Genomic DNA, 23704 nt, shown 5'->3' on the forward strand with positions numbered 1-23704 from the left:
CATAAACCTAACTAACCTAAGGACATCAGACACACCCATGCCCGCGGCAGGATTCGAACCTGCGACCCTAGCAGTCGCGCGGTTCCGGACTGAAGCGTGTAGAACCGCTCGGCTACCGCGGCCGGCTTATCTCGGAGATGCTGTGTCCCATCGCTCATGCGCTGACTATAACACCACGTTCAAACTCACTTAAATCTTGGTAACCTGTCATTGTAGCAGCAGTAACCGACCTAACAACTGCGCCAGACACTTGTTGTCTTATATAGGCGCTGCCGACTGCAGCACCGTATTCTGGCTGTTTACGTATCTCTGTATTTGAATACGCATGCCTATGCCAGTTTCTTTGGCGCTTCTGTATAGTTTAGACAAGAGGAGAATAGACCCTTTGAAATATGGTCCTGCAGAAGAACACCGCAGATGGGTTGATTATCTAACCAGTGGCACACTCTAAAGCACTCCGTCGTAAGGCCATGAGAGGCCTACCGGGACCATCCGACCGCCGTTTCATCCTCGGAGGAGGATGCGGATAGGAGGGGCGTGGGGTCAGCACACCGCTCTCCGGGTCGTTATGATGGTATTCTTGACCGAGGCCGCTACTATTCGGTCGAGTAGCTCCTCAATTGGCATCACGAGGCTGAGTGCACCCCGGAAAATGGCAACAGCGCATGGCTGCCTGGATGGTCACCCATCCAAGTGCCGACCACGCCCGACAGCGCTTAACTTCGGTGATCTCACGGGAACCGGTGTATCCACTGCGGCAAGGCCGTTGTCATCTAACCAGTGGGGAGGAAAGAAATTTGTGTCACAACTTGACGAGAAGAAGTTATTGGTGGTAGAATACGTTCTGAGACGACAGGGGAGCACCAATTTAGTACTGGAGGTAAATGTGGAGGGTAAAAATCGTAGAGGGAGACAGAGATGAACTCGGGAAGCAAAATCAGAAGGAGGTAGATTGCAGTAGTTAGTTAGAGATGTAGAGGCTTGCACAGGATAGAGTATCATGGAAGAGCTGCATCATACCGGAGTTCGGACTGAAGACCACAACTACGTAACATCGCTCTTTGAGTAAATATTGACAGATCTTAAAAATCTAATTTCAGCCGATTGTATCCTGCGTTTGTGTTAATACCATTCTTGGCTTGTAGTTTAAACCATTCCCTGCTTACCATCTGAGCTATTCAGGCAGCATTCGCGTCTCGGCCCAGTGCGTTAATCGGAAACACTAGCAATGGAATTCACACTTCGGCTTTAGTCCACGGGCGTCAAGCACCGTTTTTGCCATTGCCGTCGCTGCGTACGGTAGGCTGGCGCAAAAACCTTTGCAGATTCGGTACGCCGTGGGAATAAATTTTGCGCGAGTTGTGTCTAGTTTACCGGCGCTCGCGGCTGATTGTGAGGGTGGGCGCGTAGCGCGGGCCGGCGTCGCGTCGAAACCGAATCAGGTCACGGGGGAGCAGAGCAGCGCGGGCACGCGAGCCGAATCCGGGATTGGCCGGCGCTGCGGTGCAGCCGTGGAACACTGTGCGCGCCTGACACGCCGATTCGCGCAGTTACAGCCGGCGATCGGTAGGGGCTCCCCTGGGCTGCGGCCGGCCCCTGTCACTCCGCTGGGCCGTCTGTTCCCAGCCTTGCGGAGCGAAGCGCAGTCGGCTCGAGAGGCAAGCAGCTAGTAAACTCGCATATATACAAAAACTGGCCAGTTGCGAATAGGACTCGTGCAGCTTAATTAAGTATACTACTGGCCATTAAAATTGCTACACCAAGACGATATGCAGGTGATGAACGAGTATTCATTAGACAAATATACTAGAACTGACACGTGATTACATTTTCACACAATTTGAGTGCATAGATCTTGAGAAATCAGTACCCAGAATAACCACCTCTGGCCGTAATAACGGCCTTGATACGCCTGGGCATTGAGTCAGAGCTCGGATGGCGTGTACAAGTACAGCTGCCCATGCAGCTTCAACACGATATCACAGTTCACCAAGAGTAGTGACTGGCGTATTGTGACGAGGCAGTTGCTCGGCCACCATTGACAAGACGTTTTCAGTTGGTGAGAGATCTGGAGAATGTGCTGGTCAGGGCAGTAATCGAATATTTTCTGTATCCAGAAAGGGCCGGACAGGACCTGCAAGATGCGGTCGTGCATTATCCTGCTGAAACGTAGGGTTTCGTGGGGATCGAATGAAGGGTAGAGCCACGGGTCGTAACACATCTGAAATGTAACGTACACTGTTCAAAGTGCCGTCAATGCGAACAAGAGGTGACCGAGACGTGTAACCTATGGCGCCCCATACCATCAAGGCGGGTGATACGCCAGTATGGCGATGACAAATAAACGCTTCCAATGTGAGTTCACCGCGATGTCCCCAAAAACGGAAGCGACCATCATGATGGTGTAAACAGAACCTGGATTCTTCCGAAAAAATGACGTTTTGCCAATCGTGCACCCAGGTTCGTCGTTGAGTACACCATCGCAGGCGTTCCTTTCTGTGATGCAGCGTCAAGGATAACCGCGGCCATGGTCTCCGAGTTGATAGTCCATGCTGCTGGAAACGTCGTCGAACTGTTCGTTCAGATGGTTGTTGTCTTGCAAACGTCCCCATCTGTTGACTCAGGGATCGAGTCGTGGCTGCGCGATCCGTTACAGCCACGCGGATAAGTTGCCTGTCATCTCGACTGCTAGTGATACGAGGCCGTTGGGATCCAGCACGGCGTTCAGTATTACCCTCCTGAACCCACCGATTCCATATTCTGCTAAAAGTCATTGGATCTCGACCAACACGAGCAGCAATGTCGCGATACGATAAACCGGAATGGCGATAGGCTACAATCTGACCTTTATCAAAGCCGGAAACGTGATAGTACGCATTTCTCCTCCTTACACTAGGCATCACAACAAAGTTTCACCAGGCAACGCCGGTCAACTGCTGTTTGTGTATAAGAAATCGGCTGGAAACTTTCCTCATGTCAGCACGTTGTAGGTGTCGCCACTGTCGCCAACCTTGTGTGAATGCTCTGAAAAGCTAATCACATCCATATCACAGCATCTTCTTCCTGCTGGTTAAATTTCGCGTCTGTAGCACGTCATCTTCATGGTGTAGCAATTTTAATGGCCAGTAGTGTATGTAGACAGTTCATCCATTCCGAGAATTGTGAAACTCGACGATTTCCGCCTGGTGTGACAATGATACTGATACACATCAGTTTGAGGGATTCCTAGTCTTTCGAGAATGCTTCAATTTAAAGTTCGAAGTCTGGCAACAAATGACAAAAGTTTTTAGTGAGATATAATTAAAAATAAACAATTTTCGGTTTTTTTCTCTGGTTGTTGTGCGAATCCCTGCTTCTTGGCATATTTCCTGAATGTAGATCAACAGGTTGATGAGCGTGTTTGCGAGTTTCAAAATATGTGACATAAATAGCATCATGGTATCATTTTGTGGCATTGACTTAGAAGCTCCACTTTTTTTACATCGCCTAGGGACCATACCGTATGCGTGACATAAATTAAAACTTCATACGTCTATCCGTTCCTGAGGAGTAGTGTTTTGATGAGCCGGACAGACAGACTGATGGACAACAAAGTGAGCCTGAAAGAGTTCCGTTTCTAGCGCTTACCATATGGAAACCTAAAAGTGATGTAGATGCTCTAATTTCACTTCTTTTTCTTTATTGCTATAACATGCCCCTTGTCCCACATAGGCGGTGTGTATGCTACTAGTTGCACAAAATTGCACATCTCAGCCAGCGGCTTTAAAATATAGATAAAGACGGTATAAATACAATTGGAAGGTGAAAATGTTACAAATGTTTTTAAATTATATAAAATGTTAATTTTACTGGTGTTTACATAACATTAAACTATTGATTTTCTTTGTTTTTAAATTAATAGCGAAAGGCCAATGGCCTTACGCCTCTGGTAACACCGGTTCCCGTCAGATCACCGAAATTAAGCGCTGTTGGGCTTGGCTGTCATTTGAATGGGTCACCGTCCGGATCTGCCAAACGCTGTTGGCAAGCAGTGTGCGCTAAGGTCTTGTGAGACCAATTGAGGAGCTACTTGGTTGAGTAGTAGTGGCTCCGGTCACGGAAACGGACAACGGCTGAGAGAGAGAGGTGTGCTGACCACATGCCCCTTCATGTCCACATCCAGTGACACCTGTATGCTGAGGATGACACGACGGTCGGTCGATACTGCAGAACCTTCATAGGCCTGCAGGAACGGAAAGAGAGAGAAAAAAGTTAAGATAAAGCCAAGTGCACACATCAAAAACAGTTTTGCATCACTTCGGTACCAAGGGTTCCGAATCCTGTACATAAAATTGGAATAGAGATCAACATAAACTTCATTTCCGCCCTTTTTCTTGTTCATGAAAACCACATATTGCATGTTGTACCACCATACAGCGAGACTTTCAGAGGTAGCGGTCCAGATTGCTGTAAACACCGGTACCCCTAATAACCAGTAGCTCGTTCTCTTACATTGATGCACGCCTATATTCGTCGTGCCGTACTATCCACAAGTTCATCAAGGGCATTCGTGGTCCAGATTGTCCCATTACGCAACGGCAATTCGCCGTAGATCCATCAGAGTGGTTGGTGGGTCACGTCGTCCATGTACAGCCCTTTTCAATCTATCCAAGTCATTTTCGATAGAGTTAATGTCTCGAGAACATGTTGGCCATCTCGAGAACATGTTGGCCACTCTAGTCGAGCGATGTCGTTATCCTGAAGGAAGTCATTCACAACATGTGTACGGTGGGGGCGTGAATTGCCGTCCATGAAGACGAAAGTCTCGCCAACATGGTGCCGAAATGGTTGCGCCATCAGACGGCGGATGGCATTCACGTATCGTACAGACGTTACGGCGCCTTCCATGACCACCAGCAGCTCACATCTGCCCCAGATAATACCACCCCTAAACAACAGGGGACCTCCACCTTGCTGCACTAGCTGAACATTGTGTCTCAGGCGTTCAGCCTGACCGGGTTGCCTCCAAACACGTCTCCGACGATTGTCTGGTTGAAGGCATATGCGACAGTCATCGGAGAAGAGAACGTGATGCCAATCCTGAGGGGTCCATTCGGCATGTTTTAGGCCCATCTGTACTGCGCTGCATGGTGTCGTAGTTGCAAAGACGGACCTCGCAATGGACGTCGGGAGTGAGGTTGCACATCATGCAACCAATTGGGCACAGTTTGAATCGTAACACGAAAACCTGTGGCAGCACGAAAAGCATTACTCAGCATGATGGCGTTGCTGTCAGGGTTCCTCCGAGCTATAATCAGTATTTAGCGGTCATCCACTGCAGTGGCAGCTCTTAGGCGGCCTGAGCAAGCCATGTCATCGACAGTTCCTATCTCTCTTTACCTCCTCCATGTCTGAACAACATCGCTTTGGTTCACTCCGAGACGCATGGACACTCCCCTTGTTGAGAGCCCTTCTGGTACATAGTAAAAATGCCGACGCGATCGAACCGCGGTACTGACCGTCTAGGCGTGCTTGAAATACAGACAACACGAGCCATGTACCTCCTTCCTGGTGGAGTAACCGGAACTGATCGGCTCTCGGAACCCATCCGTCTAATAGGTGCTGCTCATGCATGATTGTTCACATCTTTGAGCGGGTTTAGTGACATCTCTGAATAGTTAAAGGGACTGTCTGTGGTACCTGTGATACCATATCCACAGTTAACGTCTATCTTCAGGAGTTCTGGGAACCAACTTTTTTTGATATATATATATATATATATATATATCCCACAAGTGTTGTAAATGAGTCATGATGTCCTGGATAGTGGCACTGAGATGGAATAGACGTTGGAGCACAGATGTTCCACAGCTGACAGATATGGAGATCTTGCTTGTCACGGGAATACCTCAGCAACATACAGACCATATAAACATGTGTGGACTAGCACTGCCCTGCTAAAAAATTGCACCACGATTCTGTCACGTTAGAAGTAACACATGAGCTCGCTGGATGTTCGTGACGTATTGTAAGAGTTGTCTCAACCACAAGCAGCCATGATATGAAGTCATATTCAGTGGCTCTCCACACCATGATGTCAAGAAAATTACCACTTTGTGTCTCTGAATCATTGGAAGATTGGAACATTTCGGCAGGTGACCACCATACTTGGCATAGTCATTGGGAATTCAACACTGAAACAGTTATGACTTCATTGACCAGCAGTCTATATTTCCTGGTCACAGGACCACTGCAGATGAAGCAGTCTGTGTTCTGGTGTTAACAGTAGCCTATGCATGGGGCGGCAATTCCCTAAGCTGGCTGCTACTAGTCTCTGCCAATGGTATGGGATGACAAAGAATATTGCACAGACTTCATTACTTGTTTACATACGGGAGGAGCAGGTACGAAGGGGTTATGATGTGCCTGTTGTACAGTACAGTGGTCCTCCCATGTGATGGCCAGCTGTGATCAAATAGAACTATGATCATATGTGCCCCAAAGTTCGCGTACACTCAGACATCAGGTGACTGTCATATCCAAATGCCCCACAGATCTGGATACTACATGATCTGACCAGTCAGGAAAATGGCGATCCACAATGAGTCATTTTTCAATCTCTGACGTTTTGCTAGAACTATTCCCTACATTTCTGCAGCACCTCCGTGTACTACATTGTAATCAGTGACATCTGGCACTGTTCATTCCCCTTATATAGCTGGTACCAGCTCAACATGAACAAGACTAATGCACTCTGGTGGCCATTCTACATTTAACGGAGGGTTACAATTGTAATAATATACATGCTATATTGCGTATATGAAGTTACATTGACATCCATCCATGTCTACTGAGTGTGACATTTGTTGTCAGATGTGTATTTAAAGCAATGCTGAGACTGCGACATTCTTTTAAAAAGAAGTGCTGGACTTACTCTGAAGGATCTGCGCTGGAAAGAAAAAAAAGAAGATTTGGGGGGGGGGGGATTTTTCTGTAGAGGTGAAGGGTGTGGGTATGAGTGCGGTGGTGGTACCTGTGGAGAGGAAGGTAGCTGTTGGGGTGGATAGTGGGAAGGAGTTTAGTGAATGGTCAGGATCGAGAGGGAATGAGGTGGGTTAAAACGGAGAAGGAAGGGGGTATGGGGCGAAGCCATGATGTGGACTGGGATAGGTGAAGAAAATTTGTAAATGGAAGGATGGCTAAATATTGTAGCGGACTTCATTGTCTGTAAGGAGGAGTTCCAGTGGGGTAGGATATGGAGTGTATAGATATAGGGACGGTGGGATATGTTAGTCTAGGCGCAGCATACGAGGTGCATTCAAGTTCTAAGGCCTCCGATTTTTTTTCTAATTAACTACTCACCCGAAATCGATGAAACTGGCGTTACTTCTCGACGTAATCGCCCTGCAGGCGTACACATTTTTCACAACGCTGACGCCATGATTCCATGGCAGCGGTGAAGGCTTCTTTAGGAGTCTGTTTTGACCACTGGAAAATCGCTGAGGCAATAGCAGCACGGCTGGTGAATGTGCGGCCACGGAGAGTGTCTTTCACAGCTGGAAAAAGCCAAAACTCACTAGGAGCCAGGTCGCGTGAGTAGCGAGCATGAGGAATCACTTCATAGTTGTTATCACGAAGAAACTGTTGCGTAACGTTAGCTCGATGTGTGGGTGCGTTGTCTTGGTGAAACAGCACACGCGCAGCCCTTCCCGGACGTTTTTGTTGCAGTGCAGGAAGGATTTGTTCTTCAAAACATTTTCGTAGGATGCACCTGTTACCGTAGTGCCCTTTGGAACGCAATGGGTAAGGATTACGCCCTCGCTGTCCCAGAACATGGACACCATCATTTTTTCAGCACTGGCGGTTACCCGAATTTTTTTTTGGTGGCGGTGAATCTGTGTGCTTCCATTGAGATGACTGGCGCTTTGTTTCTGGATTGAAAAATGGCATCCATGTCTCATCCATTGTCACAACCGACGAAAAGAAAGTCCCATTCATGCTGTCGTTGAGCATCAACATTGCTTGGCAACATGCCACACGGGCAGCCATGTGGTCGCTCTTCAGCATTTGTGGCACCCACCTGGATGACACTTTCCGCATTTTCAGGTCGTCATGCAGGATTGTGTGCACAGAACCCACAGAAATGCCAACTCCGGAGGCGATCTGTTCAACAGTCATTCGGCGATCCCCCAAAACAATTTACTCCACTTTCTCGATCATGTCGTCAGACAGGCTTGTGCGAGTCCGAGGTTGTTTCGGTTTGTTGTCACACGATGTTCTGCCTTCATTAAACTGTCCCACCCACGAATGCACTTTCGACACATCCATAACTCCATCACCACATGTCTCCTTCAACTGTCGATCAATTTCAATTGGTTTCACACCACGCAAATTCAGAAAACGAATGATTGCACGCTGTTCAAGTAAGGAAAACGTCGCCATTTTAAGTATTTAAAACAGTTCTCATTCTCGCCGCTGGCGGTAAAATTCCATCTGCCGTACGGTGCTGCCATCTCTGGGACATATTGACAATGAACGTGGCCTCATTTTAAAACAATGCGCATGTTTCTATCTCTTTCCAGTCCGGAGAAAAGAAATCGGAGGCCTTAGAACTTGAATGCACCTCGTACTACGATTGAGCATAGGGATAACACTGGGGTTATTTAAGTCTAGTTTGCGGAAGCTCTAGGGTGTGCAGAGGTGTTCGCTGTGGGTGATTAAGGATGGCAGTTTAATGAGATGGTGGAGGATCTGCGTAAGAGAATGTAAACAAATACTAATATGAGATGGGGAGCACGATGCTCAATGGCTTGGAGCGAGTGATAGAACATGGGTGGAATGGATATCCAGGCAACACAGCTGTAGGGGAAAATATGACGCATCGACATTTTCGAGGTGTGAAGTACAGTGGATTGTAATCACTAGGTTCAGCTGGTTAGTTGTTCTACAGTATCGTGGGCTTTCTCCTGGATTGTTAGAAGGTGAGACTTTCCTGTTATGGATATGAATGTTAAAAAATGGTTCAAATGGCTCTGAGCACTATGGGACTTAACATACGAGGTGATCAATCCCCTAGATTCAGAACTACTTAAACCTAACTAACCTAAGGACATTACACACATCCATGCCCAAGGCAGGATTCGAACCTAACTAGTTCTAAATTCTAGGGGACTAATGACCTCAGCAGTTGAGTCCCATAGTGCCCAGAGCCATTTGAACCATTTGAACCTAGTTCTTTGCTGTCTCTGACAGAATTACAATGTCATCGGCAAACCTTAAAGTTTTTATTTCTTCTCCATGGATTTTAATTCCTACTCAGAATTCTTCTTTTGTTTCCTTTACTGCTTGCTCAATATACAGATTGAATAACATCGGGGATAGGCCTCAACCCTGTCTCACTCCATTCCCAACCACTGCTTCCCTTTCTTGCCCCTCGACTCTTATAACTGCCATCTGGTTTCTGTACAAATTGTAATAGCCTTTCGCACCATGTATTTTACCCCTGCCACCTTCAGAATTTGAAAGAGAGTATTTCAGTCAACATTGTCAAAAACTTTCTCTAAGTCTAGAAATGCTAGAAACGTAGGTTTACCTTTCCTTAATCTATCTTCTAACAAGGGGACCCTCCAAACTGTAAATAACCGATTTTGATGCGCTCCAGATATGTTGTAGAGGCACTTACCGTGAGTACCTGGCTATCCAGTTTTTTAGCGACGGGTCTTGGTTTTTGAGAAAATCGATTTTGATGTTCATTGCGTGCTTTGCATATTCCTAGCATTGCATGTCTTTCGAGCAAGTCAGCGTAGCGCAGCGGTGAAAGTTCACGGCTACGGCGCTGGAGGTACCGTCTTCGAATCCCTTTCATGTTTTTTTTTTCAAAATCGACGGAATTTTTCAATTTTATTTCAAAGAATATCAACAAACAGTTTAAAGTGTACGAAATTATAAATATGTTTTCAGTTATTAATTTTTTCAAATATTCATTTCGTTTGTGGTTCGCAGTTGGAGTTCCAAATGTTCGTACAATGGTCGCTTCTTGTATTACCTGAAATCGATCTCCGCCCATTATTGTCCCCCCTCCCGTGAGTGCCGTTAGCCGCAACGGGGACCCCAGCTCCTAGGCGAATCAGGATGCGAGTTGCATTCCTTTACGTTCGCATCTAACTACAGCGTCAGTTGCTCGCAAAGCGTGTCTAGTGCCGTGTGTTAGAAAAATTATGTGAAATGGAAGAACCAAGTGTTTCTGCAGTAGTGCAGCCAGAAGAGGATCCTCAAGTAGAGGATTTGAACGAAGAATCAAATGGCGAAATCACAAATGCCATTAAATACGCCGAAAAACTGCTCCGCGATTTGAATCTCGTAACGAATACACCGCCTAGCGTGATCTCTGCCAATTCCGTTGCAATTGGCGATGAGATATGTATCCCAATACAGGAGTTGGGAGAATATGATGCAAACCACAATGAAAGAATACTTGAAAAAATTAATAACTGAGTACATCTTTATAAGTTCGCACACCGTACACTGTTTGTTGATAATCTTTGAAATAAAATTGGGAAACTCTTTCGATTTTGAAAAAAAAAAGTACATGAGCAGGATTCGAACACTGTAATCCCAGCGCGGTAACCCTGAACTTTTACCGCTGCGCTACACTGACTTGCTCGATATGTATGTAATGATATAGATATACACAGCACGCAATGAACTTCAAAATCGATTTTCTCGAAAACCAAGGCCTGTCACTAAAAAGCCGGATAGCCAGTTACTCAGGGTAATTGCCTCTACAGCATATTTGAAGGGCAACAAAATCCGTGATTTACAGTATGGAGGGTCCCCTTGTAAGATAAGTCGTAGGGTCAGTATTGCCTCACGTTTTCCAGTATTTCTACTGAATCCAAACTAATATTCCCCGAGGTCGGCATCTACCAGTTTTTCCATTCGTCTTTAAAGAATTCACGTTAGTATTTTGCAGTCTTCTTGAAGTCTAAGGTTATTTCGCCTGTCTCATACATCTTGCTCACCAGATAGTAGAGTTCTGTCAGGGCTGGCTCTCCCAAGACTGTCAGTAGTTCTAATGGAATGTTGACTACTCCCGGGGACTTGTTTCGACTTAGGTCTTTCAGTGCTCTGTCAAACTCCTCAACTCCTCACGCAGTATCATATCTCCATTTCCCCTTCATCTACATCCTCTTCAATTTCCATCATATTGTCCTCAACTACATTGCCCTTATACAGACCCTTTATGCTTTCCCTTCTTTGATTAGGACTGGATACCTTCATATACGCAGTATAATGTGTAAATGATTACTGTTGTAATCCTTTGTTGCTTGTAGAATGGCCACCAGAGTGCATTAGCCTTGTTCATATTGTGCTGTTAACAGGACTACTGTTACCCTTAGCTGCAAATAGGCTTTGATATAAGTCAACGGGGACAGTTGAAAATGTGTGCCCCGACTGGGACTCGAAGCAGGGATCTTTTGCTTGCATGGCAGGCGCTCTATCCATATGAGCCACCGAAGACAGAGATGATAGTGCGACTGCTGGGACTTATCTCTGGCACGCCTCCCGTGAGACCCGCATTCGCAACTTATTGTCCAGCACTATATCCATAGTGCCCCTACTCATCATACTCATTACTCGCGGCATTTCCACCGATTCCCGTAAGAGTTCCGGCACTGTTTGTGCATCCGCACGGAAGAAGACGGTCAAATGGCCGGTGAGGCTTGTATATACAGGGTGAAAAGTATTTAAACCGACAAACTCTGGGAGGTTGTAGGGGACATCAAAACAAATATTTTTCCCTAATGTCATTTTTTCCTATGAGGAGTATTTAAACCGGTAGAGGAAGATTTCTCTGGCGGCAAATTAATTAAACCAACAAACACGTTTCCATTTTTTTATGACCAAGAGATAACACATTAAAACAACCCAAATTCAATTACAGTAGATTTTCAAAAATGCCTCCATTGACACGTGAACAAAGGTTACACCGTCGGATCATTTTCTGTCTGACAGGGGCAAATACCTCAGGAGTACCCTGAATTGTTCCTGGTGCAGCTACTATCCGGGCAACCAGATCCTCTTCTGACGCAACAGGAGTTGCGTAAACAGGGTTGCGCATCTCTCCCCACACAAAAAAGTCCACAAGGGTCATATCTGGGGATCGAGCAGGCCATGGTGCAGGACCACTTCTGCCAATCCACGTTTCTGGGAACCGTCGGTCCAGGAATCGACGCACACGACGACTAAAATGTGCCGGCGCCCGTCATGTTGGAACCACATGCGTTGTCTTGTAGGGAGCGGGACGTCTTCCAGCAATTCTGGCAATGATCTGGTGAGAAAATTGTAATAGTGCCTGCCATTTAATGGCATAGATACGGCCCAATTAAACAGTCCCCAACAACACCGATCCACACATTAACGAAGAACCGCACTTGATGAGCGCTAGTAACTGTGGCATGTGAGTTATCCTCACTCAAAACATGCGAATTGTGCATGTTGAAGACTCCATCACGCCCGAACCTTGCTTCATCGGTAAACAACATGGAGGGTGGAAATTTAGGATGTATTTCATCCTGTTCCAAGTACCACTGCAAAAACTGTGTGCTGGGTGGGTAATCAACTGGTTCCAGGTTGTGGACACGCTGTATGTGAAATGGACGTAACAATTGCTCTCGAAGAACTGTTCTTACATTCGTCTGATTCGTCATCATGTTATGTGCAATTACGCGAGTGCTGATTGAAGGATCCCGCTCCACATGCTGCACGACAGCTTCCTCAAATTGCAGCGTTCTTACCGTGCGACGGCGTCCCTCTCTAGGTAATCTGCTAAATGACGCGTTTTCACGCAGACGTTGGTACACAGCAGCAAAGGTCGTATGATGCGGGATATGGCGATTAGGATATTGTTGTTGATAAACCCGCTGTGCAGCTCGTCCGTTGTGGTGCGCTACGTAGTACGCACCAACCATATCAGTGTACTCACTCCAGGTGTATCGTTCCATTAGTAAACAAATGCACTACTACACTAGAGGACAGCAGTTGCAGGATATATATATATATATATATCCTCTGTGTCCTCGGTGGCTTAGATGGGTAGAGCGTCTGCCATGTAATCAGGAGCACACATTTTCAAATCTCCCCTCTTACTTATATCAACACCTGTATGCAGCTAAGGGTATTCATTTCATTGTAATTCATCTTCTTTCTCTCTCTCTCTCTCTCTCTCTCTCTCTCTCTCTCTCTCTCTTTCCCCGTTCGAACAGGCCTTGGAAGGTTCTGCAGTCATCCTCAGCATACAGGGGTTGGTTGGTTCAAACGGCTCTGAGCACTATGGGACTTAACATCTATGGTTATCAGTCCCCTAGAACTTAGAACTACTTAACCTAACTAACCTAAGGACATCACACACGTCCATGCCCAAGGCAGGATTCGAACCTGCGACCGTAGCAGTCGCGCGGCTCCGGACTGAGCGCCTAGAACCGCTAGACCACCGCGGCCAGCCATACAGGGGTCACTGGATGCGGATATGGAGAGTCATGTGATCAGCAGACCTCTGTTTTCATGACCGGGGCCACTACTACTCAACCAAGTAGCTCTTCAATTGGTCTCGCAAGGCCTGAGCGCACACTGCTTGCCAACAGCAGTTGGAAGATCCGGGCGGTGACCCTTTCAAGTTACAGCCAACCCCAACAGCGCTTAATTTCGGTGATCTGACGAGATCCGGTGTTACCACTGGGGCAAGGCCATTGGCCTTCCGATATTAATTTAAAAACAAAGAAAATCAATAGTTTAATGTTATGTAAACACCAAGAAAATTAACGTTTTATATAATTTAAAAAAATTTGTCAAATTTTCACCTTCCAATCGCGTTTAAAAACCGTTGGCTGAGGTGTGCAATTTTGTGCAGAAAGTAGCACAAACACCGCCTATGTGGGTGTAATAACAGTAAAGAAAAATAAGTGAAATTAGAGCATCTAGATCACTTCTAGGTTTCCATATGGCAACCGGTAAAAACGGAACTCTTACAAGCTCACTTTATTGTCTACACGTCTATCTGTCAGGCCGATCAAAACACTAATCCTCAGGAACGGATAGACGTATGAAGTTTTAATTTACACTACTGGCCATTAAAATTGCTACACCAAGAAGAAATGCAGATGATAAACGGGTATTCACTGGACAAATATATTATACTTGAACTGACATGTGATTACATTTTCACGCAATTTGGGTGCATAGATGCTGAGAAATCAGTACGCAGAACAACCACCTCTGGCCGTAATAACGGCCTTGATACTCCTGGGCATTGAGTGAAACAGAACTTGGATGGAGTGTACAAGTACAGCTGCCCATGCAGCTTCAACACGATACCACAGTTCATCAAGAGCAGTGACTACAGTATTGTGACGAGCCAGTTGCTCGGCCACCATTGACCAGACGTTTTCAATTGGTGATAGATCTTTAGAAAGTCCTGGCCAGGGCAGCAGTCGAACATTTTCTGTATCCAGAAAGGCCCGTATAGGATCTGCAACATGCGGTCGTGCATTATCCTGCTAAAACGTGGGGTTTCACAGGGATTGAATGAAAGGGTAGAGCCACGGGTCGTTACACATCTGAAATGTACCTTCACTGTTCAAAGTGCCGTCAATGTGAACAAGAGGTGACCGAGACGTGTAACCAATGGCACCCCATACCATCACGCCAGATGATACGCCAGTATGGGGATGAGGAATACACGCTTCCAATGTGCGTTCACCACGATGTCACCAAACACGGATGCGACCATCATGATGCTGTAAACAGAACCTGGATTCATCCGAAAAAATGACGTTTTGCCATTCGTGCACCCAGGTTCGTCGTTGAATACACCATCGGATTCGCTCCTGTCTGTGATGCAGTATCAAGGGTAACCGCAGCAATGGTCTCCGACCTGATAGTCCATGCTGCTGCAAACGTCGTCGAACTGTTCGTGCAGATGGTTGTTGTATTGCAAACGTCCCCATCTATTGACTCAGGCTGCACGATCAGTTACAGCCATGGGGATAAGATTCCTGTCATCTCGACTGCTAGTGATACGAGGCCGTTGGGATCCAGTACAGCGTTCCATATTACCCTCCTGAACCCACCGATTCCATATTCTGCTAACAGTCATTAGATCTCGACCAACGCGAGCAGCAATGTCGCGAAACGATAAACCGCAATCGCGATAGGCTACAATCCGACCTTCTTTATCAAAGTCGGTAACGTGATGTACGCATTTCTCCTCCTTACACGAGGCATCGCAACAACGTTTCAGCAGGCAACGCTGAAATCGGTTGGAAACTTTCCTCATGTCAGCACGTTATAGGTGTCGAAACCGGTGCCAACCACTGACAAGATAATCATTTGCATATCACAGCATCTTCTTCCTGTCGGTTAAGTTTCGCGTCTGTAGCACGTCATCTCCGTGGTGTAGCATATTTAATGGCCAGTAGTGTATGTCACGCATTAAAGGATACGGTCCCTTGGCGATGTAAAAAATGTGTAGCTTCTAAGTCAATGTCATGATATGATACAGCCATTTAAGTCACATATTTTGATACTCTCAAACACGCTCATCAAAACCTAGAGGGTACTTCCTGTTGATCTAGATTCAGGAAATATGCCAAGAAGCATGGATTCACACAACAACCTGTGGAAAAAATCAGAAAGTTGTTAATTTTTAATTATATCTCACGAAAAAACTTTTGTCATTTGTTGTCAGATTTCGAACTTGAAATTGAAGCATTCTCGGAAGACTAGGAATCCCTCAAACTGATGCGTCTCAGTATCATTGTCACACCAGGCAGAAATCGTCGAGTTTCACAATTCTCGGAATGGATGAACTGTCTACATACACTACTGGCCATTAAAATTGCTACACAACGAAGATGACGTGCTATAGACGCGAAATTTAACCAGCAATAAGAAGATGCTGTGATATGGAAGTGATTAGCTTTTCAGAGCATTCACACAAGGTTGGCGACAGTGGCGACACCTACAATGTGCTGACATGAGGAAAGTTTCCAGCCGATTTCTCATACACAACGATCACAGGAGCTTTTAGTTCGGGAGAGCCAGACTGCACGCCAGGAGGCCAGTCCCTTCAGAGGACGAGTCAAGTCAACCTATCTACGTCGGCCAGTGGCCGCCCGTGGAGCGGACAGTGTTTGCCAGAGTCAAATGGGGAAGGACCCCATGTTCAGCTTAAAAGCAAATTCCGCTACATTGTGTGTGAGCGCTCAGCCTACGCATTCTTTACAGACATAGCACGCAGTTTCAGAGGTTTTCACAGGGAGACCGTAAAGGCCAAACGCTGATGCTACAGATTTCCGGATTGGTCACCTTAAACGAAACATCATTCTCCCGTTTTAGAAGAGCAATGCTGATTGGCAGATGATATTCCTGACGCCTTGAGCTGAAGGAGTAATGGAAGAGACTTAAAGATATAGCCCTTCACATCCGGCATGGAGAGGGGCCGTTTCGTTGTCGCTCTTGGAGCGAGAACACGTAATGAGAGCGTGTGCGCTCGTATGTGTACTCAAAGAGCGAGGAACAAGTCTTTCCTCAGTACTTTACTGGGAGAGCACCTCTGTAGAGAGTGAATCGGAGTGCGACTCTATATTGAGTCCTAGCAATTAAGCATTATTCACTGTGTTGGCCGCCACACTTATTGTGTGGTGTGAACGGACAGAGTTATAGTTAAAGCCCTGTGAGCGAATTTTTGAGTGGCATCACGGTGGACTGGTTATCTGACCCCATACCACGGCAGTAGTTAGACTAGGGGCGAATAGCAGTCCTTGACTTCATCAAGGCGTAGGGAGAGTTTGATTGGCGAAGGTCAATCCGGATAGAACGAATCTTATTTGTCAGCAGCGAGCGGCGCAGGCAGCAGTCATCGCAGCTTACGGTATTGTGTGTTACAGCTCTTGCGAGCCCCATATTTTCTCCACAACAGTACACTTCACTGCACTTCACACGCAACAGCCTCGACCATACCTAACAACATTCTAAATGATAATTATTCAAGTTGAGTAGGCGCGGCTCTCAGCCATTCTGCCAAGTCAATAACGATCGTAAACTTTGTATAGAAATTTCATTAGCGAATCCTATCCTTAAGAGGTAGCTTCACATTCCGAAAAGAACGCGGAAATAACTTTTTCAGTTCATAACTAAAGGTGCCATTGTGATTTCTCAGAATTTTAGCAAAATAAATAATAATTTTCGTTAGTTTCATGTTTTTATTACACTAACTAGTACTACTCCAGTACCGAAGTATCCTACTAGTTACGTAAGAAATTTTGTGAATTTTTGTGTCGTTTCCTTACAGCGGACGACTCCAGAAGATATTTATTGCTGAAAGTTTTTCAAGCATTTCTCTTTAGAAAGTTGGAAGCGTCTGTCTCACTTCTGTAGTAGTGTGGGTGTGGAAATTGCATCTTGCAGGAGCCACAGGGTAAAGAGTACATCTCAGATTAATACGTTGCGCAGAAAGACAGAATAGCACCCACACCCTCACAAAGGAAATTGCTATCTCCAGACATGTAATACAGTCGGAAACACAATTGAGAAGTTATTAGACAAGTCGTTTCCTTCCACCAACCACTTCATTTACGGCAAAGTTTTATTTACGTTAATGCATTTTTCTTCTTGTAACACTGACGCAACAAACAAAACCCTGAAGTATGAGGTTTGTACATCTAAATAATTATGAAAAGTCAACTACAATTTCGAAAAAGGACGAGACTGTAGCAGTATGAAACTTCTTTACACAATTTCAAGATCTGTGTACATGTATGTCCAAACTGAATATCACTGGTATATTAATATACAATCGTTACATATTTCGAGTATGTGGTTTGAAGTAAATTATAAATAAGAGAACTGAAAAATGATTAACAGTAACTGTGTCACTAAAACAGTGATCAAAACCAACATGTACAGAAGGATCAGCTACTTACCAGTTCTCGTATGAACTGTATTAAGCAACCTAGCAGTGCTCTGACGAAGAAAGCTAATGGAGTATTCATTCACTAGTACACTTGCGGAAACATTGCGCAGAGTTACAATGTACCTATTCTCACAAAAATACACTCCTGGAAATTGAAATAAGAACACCGTGAATTCATTGTCCCAGGAAGGGGAAACTTTATTGACACATTCCTGGGGTCAGATACATCACATGATCACACTGACAGAACCACAGGCACATAGACACAGGCAACAGAGCATGCACAATGTCGGCACTAGTACAGTGTATATCCACCTTTCGCAGCAATGCAGGCTGCTATTCTCCCATGGAGACGATCGTGGAGATGCTGGATGTAGTCCTGTGGAACGGTTTGCCATGCCATTTCCACCTGGCGCCTCAGTTGGACCAGCGTTCGTGCTGGACGTGCAGACCGCGTGAGACGACGCTTCATCCAGTCCCAAACATTCTCAATGGGGGACAGATCCGGAGATCTTGCTGGCCAGGGTAGTTGACTTACACCTTCTAGAGCACGTTGGGTGGCACGGAATACATGCGGACGTGCATTGTCCTGTTGGAACAGCAAGTTCCCTTGCCGGTCTAGGAATGGTAGAACGATGGGTTCGATGACGGTTTGGATGTACCGTGCACTATTCAGTGTCCCCTCGACGATCACCAGTGGTGTACGGCCAGTGTAGGAGATCGCTCCCCACACCTTGATGCCGGGTGTTGGCCCTGTGTGCCTCGGTCGTATGCAGTCCTGATTGTGGCGCTCACCTGCACGGCGCCAAACACGCATACGACCATCATTGGCACCAAGGCAGAAGCGACTCTCATCGCTGAAGACGACACGTCTCCATTCGTCCCTCCATTCACACCTGTCGCGACACCACTGGAGGCGGGCTGCACGATGTTGGGGCGTGAGCGGAAGACGGCCTAACGGTGTGCGGGACCGTAGCCCAGCTTCATGGAGACAGTTGCAAATGGTCTTCGCCGATTCCCCAGGAGCAACAGTGTCCCTAATTTGCTGGGAAGTGGCGGTGCGGTCCCCTACGGCACTGCGTAGGATCCTACGGTCTTGGCGTGCATCCGTGCGTCGCTGCGGTCCGGTCCCAGGTCGACGGGCACGTGCACCTTCCGCCGACCACTGGCGACAACATCGATGTACTGTGGAGACCTCACGCCCCACGTGTTGAGCAATTCGGCGGTACGTCCACCCGGCCTCCCGCATGCCCACTATACGCCCTCGCTCAAAGTCCGTCAACTGCACATACGGTTCACGTCCACGCTGTCGCGGCATGCTACCAGTGTTAAAGACTGCGATGGAGCTCCGTATGCCACGGCAAACTGGCTGACACTGACGGCGGCGGTGCACAAATGCTGCGCAGCTAGCGCCATTCGACGGCCAACACCGCGGTTCCTGGTGTGTCCGCTGTGCCGTGCGTGTGATCATTGCTTGTACAGCCCTCTCGCAGTGTCCGGAGCAAGTATGGTGGGTCTGACACACCGGTGTCAATGTGTTCTTTTTTCCATTTCCAGGAGTGTATATAGATGTAAGACGAAGTAATATTGTTTTTATTTACTGTGTTCTTTTTGCAGATATGAATAAGAAGTGATAATTATTAAGGTTGTATCAAACTTACATTTTCTGATACTAACGTTTCTTCTACAAAAAGATATTAAACATTAACAGTAAAGTTCTCATTTGAGCTAATGGACAAAGCGCAATGTGTAGAGAAATTGGAATTTTGCATTTATCATAAATGAGTTTAAATTCCAGTAACTGATTTCAAAGGTCAAATGAAATGTATAAAAATAACGTTTACAGATAAATAAAAAAAAGAATAGCAAAGGATTACAAATATAAGACATGTCAAGAAAAACACAGGCATGACGTCCTAGTCAGATAAAATGCGAGTTTCAAAGCAGCGTACAAGTAGCACCTGTCCAAAGACGAGCAAATACTTCGCACCATTCGACGAAATGATAACGTTGCACATAGAGACATATAAAAGAGGGTCACAGTTACGTTAATATCATTTCATGTTAAATGTGCGCTCTTATCTCTTTGTAAAGAAGGGTGTCCATTTTTAAAGGAAAAAACTTGAGGCACTTCAGATGGAAAACTTACAAGCAGATGTTGAAGGATGAAACATATCGGTTTAGAATTTAGTTCAGAATGTTACATAGCAGAAAAAGACCTAGCTACTTTTTACCCAGTATTGAGGGACAAGATATATCCTAATGACATGCCAGCCAACAGAACACAGTCACCTCAATAAACTGTCAATCAAACCCCCCACTCGCCACTCCACACTCACACACACACACACACACACACACACAGAGAGAGAGAGAGAGAGAGAGAGAGAAGTAACATATTCTGAAAATTAACAGTTCAACAACGAGAGTCGCAAGGGTTGTGTATGAAAAGCACAAAAGCAATACCTCAAAATGCAAAGTATGAAACAACTCATGTGACATCTGCATAATATCTAAAACCGCAACGTCCCACATCAGGAACAAGTGTTACAAGAATAGGGATAACATCTGCCAACAATAGCAATCGTGTTACCCTTCCAGAAAATAATACACAAAGCGCTGTTGCTGCCACTCACGGGCAAGCATACCAGCAACCTAGTGACGCCAATAAATCGAATTAAAAAAAAAGGCGACAGAACCACAAAAACAAGATGACGAGCAACAAACGACATGACCGCGAGCCGCGTACGGCTCAGTAATGAAAATTATGTACACTTATTTTCAGTTTCTTTATTTAAAATATGGCCTCCTGAAAACTGTTTCCAGTTTCCGTTTGTTTAATAAATTCTGCACCTCGTCACCTTCCATTTTACGAAATTTATTAATCAAAATTAACATTTTTTTATACAACATATTTCCATAATTCCAGTGTTGAATGTCACAGCCATCTACTGCAAAACAGTGAATGGACATTATGCAATCGGGAATTAATTTACTTTCTGCTTGCCATTGGTTTTGAAGCCTAAGGTAGGACTCAGACTGCTTATATGCTAATAGTTTTTACAGACAACAGAAAAATTACATTAAAATCAGCAGTGAAATTTTCCAAGCATTTCGCAAGCCACCGTCTCTAACATCTTTATCGAGTTTGTGCTCTGTGCCACATGGCAGGGGCTTATAAATTGTTATAAATTAATCATAGCACTGTAATTTTTCCTGTATACTTTTCAGCAACGTCCAGGAATGAACGTAAACGTTGGTAATTTTGGACTGATACGTTCTAAATCAGGCGTTCAGATAGGTCACACCTTTGTTAAGATCTAATTACAGTTTTCTTAGAAAAGTCTCTTAGTAAGGAGAACTCTAGCGAAATTGATAATCCCAGCATTTTCTCTGCCCCAAATATTTGTCTTATTGACATATGGTTCTGGGACCCAGAGGACTATTGGTAGAGTCCAAACTTGCCCAGTGCCAGCCTTGTGTGAATGCTCTGAAAAGCTAATCATTTGCATATCACATCATCTTCTTCCTGTCGGTTAAATGTCGCGTCTGCAGCACGTCATCTCCGTGGTGTAGGAATTTTAATGGCCAGCAGCGTAGTATCGCTTGGAGGTTATGTGGCAATACTCATCTGGTGTCCCATCTTCCGCTACATCGGCGATACGTCGCGTTGATATTCCGGTTGGCAAACTGGCCCCAAGCTGGACTCCTCAACTCAGAGCTCGCCAGGTAAAACTTCAAAAAATGTATGCAAGCACACTGAATTCATTCACGGACAGAACAAAAACTATTTAAGTTGAAAGTGTTCATACTGAAAACAGTTCTATAATAATACGAGTAACTTAAATATACCTGTCAATTATCAATGTGAATCAGAGACTAATTCTAGTGGTAGAGCTACAGTGCATGTTGTCTCTTGTGGCTACGGCAGCGACAGAAATAAACAATATTCTGAAGCTGTTATCTTACAAAATCCAAAAAGGAGAAATGGTCTGGATATTAACTAGAAAATAATCCCGAAACAAACTTGCATCCAAAGTAAAACCATGCTGATATACAACTTCTCATTAAACATATATACAAAAGAATTGTTATGTTCGTAGTGCCTCAGCCTACGGTGGTGTAAATGAAGGCATATCGCAGCAAAAGGAACCACGACACCAAACACCATCTGTCTGTTCGACTCAGGAAACGATGTCAGCGTAGTAATAAGTTGCCAGTAGTCACTGAGATTTGGCCTTCACACCGGAAAGCTTCTCCACCGCGCGGTTACGACCCCGAATCGCAGTTCTGACACGACAGACTTCCCTTCTATCATGGAAGATGGACGGGACAACCTGTATACCCATATGAAGCATGTTCGCCAGGAATTTATAATACCCGGCTGCAGATGTCGTTAGTGGTGCGGAACTAAATTTCAAGTCACTCACAAAATGGTTCAAATGGCTCTGAGCACTATGGGACTTAACTTCTTTGATCAGCAGTCCCCTAGAACTTAGAACTACTTAAACCTAACAAACCTGACATCACAAACATCCATGCCCGAGGCAGGATTCGAACCTACGACCGTAGCGGTCGCGCTGTTCCAGGCTGTAGGGGCTAGAACCGCTCGGTCACTCCCAAGTCACTCACAAATGGAAGGAATAGTGCGGAGTTTAGCATCATTCCGGAATAGTGTCATTTCAGTAGAAGTGCTGATAAGTATGCACGCCTGATGTGATTTTGGGAGTAGCGCCCCTGTTTACACTGACATCAGCGGCATCTTTGTGTTTGATGTCTGCATAACGTTGACAACGAAGAGCAGCTACAACATGTGGGACCCACATCACGTTGGAATAACAAGGGATGTTGACAAGACAATATACAAAGAATGGCAGGACGAATGATTACAGGTTTGTTTGACACACGGGAAATACTGAAAAACATGAATTAACAGAAGACTGAAATCAGTCCTCATTTATCTCGCAAAAGGCTACGTACAAAGTTTCAAGAACCAGTGTTAAATAACGACTATATGAACACACTTCAGTACCCACCGTAATGCTCCCGTAGAACATGGTTAGATCAGTCACAAAGTCAAAAGGGGCAGTTAAGTAGTCACTATTCCCGTGCTGAATACGTGATTTGAGCTTGAAAATTGCTGATAAGTGCCGTCGACAACGCAATTCATAGATTTCAGTGGGCTATTGATGAAGTAATCGCTCGCACATGCTATTCAGAAAAACAGTCTGCGGTTTCATACTCCACAGGCCAAGAGCCATCGATTCATCAGCGTAATGATAATACCGCACATAAATTTTATCACGGTCTGGTAAATTACTATTTCTGTTGCTACTAACACCTCTACCTCATGCCAGCTCGGGTAAATGAGACAATTACATTATTAATGTTGATACTACAACAACAGGCTCTCACTCTTGGAAATAGCTTGGCCGCTCTTAAGAATTGAAGTACAAGCAGAAAAACGCTCCTGTCAGAGCCAAAAAAGGGGAATATGTTCCTATTCAAAAGACTGACAGAAAAGTGGAGAATCAGCTGTATCAATACTGATAAAGAATACAGATCTCTGGAGGACTTAAGACCAAATAAAGCAGTACAGATAAATAACATTCCATCAGAATTTCTAAAATCATTGGGGGAAGTGGCAAGAAAATAAGTATTCACGTTGGCGTGTAGAATATATTGAAATATGTCAATAGAAAATCAAAGAGACCATTAATAATATTTATAAGCTAAGAAATATGTAAATAACAA

The 23704-nt window shown here is 45.3% G+C and overlaps 1 pseudogene; it reads right to left on the reverse strand.

Moving 5' to 3' along the window:
• Positions 1 to 653: 653 nt before the first annotated feature.
• LOC126164305 (5S ribosomal RNA) lies at positions 654 to 771 on the reverse strand (annotated as a pseudogene).
• Positions 772 to 23704: the final 22933 nt, after the last annotated feature.

This window comes from Schistocerca cancellata, chromosome 2 (genome assembly GCF_023864275.1).
Source record: "Schistocerca cancellata isolate TAMUIC-IGC-003103 chromosome 2, iqSchCanc2.1, whole genome shotgun sequence".
NCBI lineage: Eukaryota > Metazoa > Arthropoda > Insecta > Orthoptera > Acrididae > Schistocerca > Schistocerca cancellata.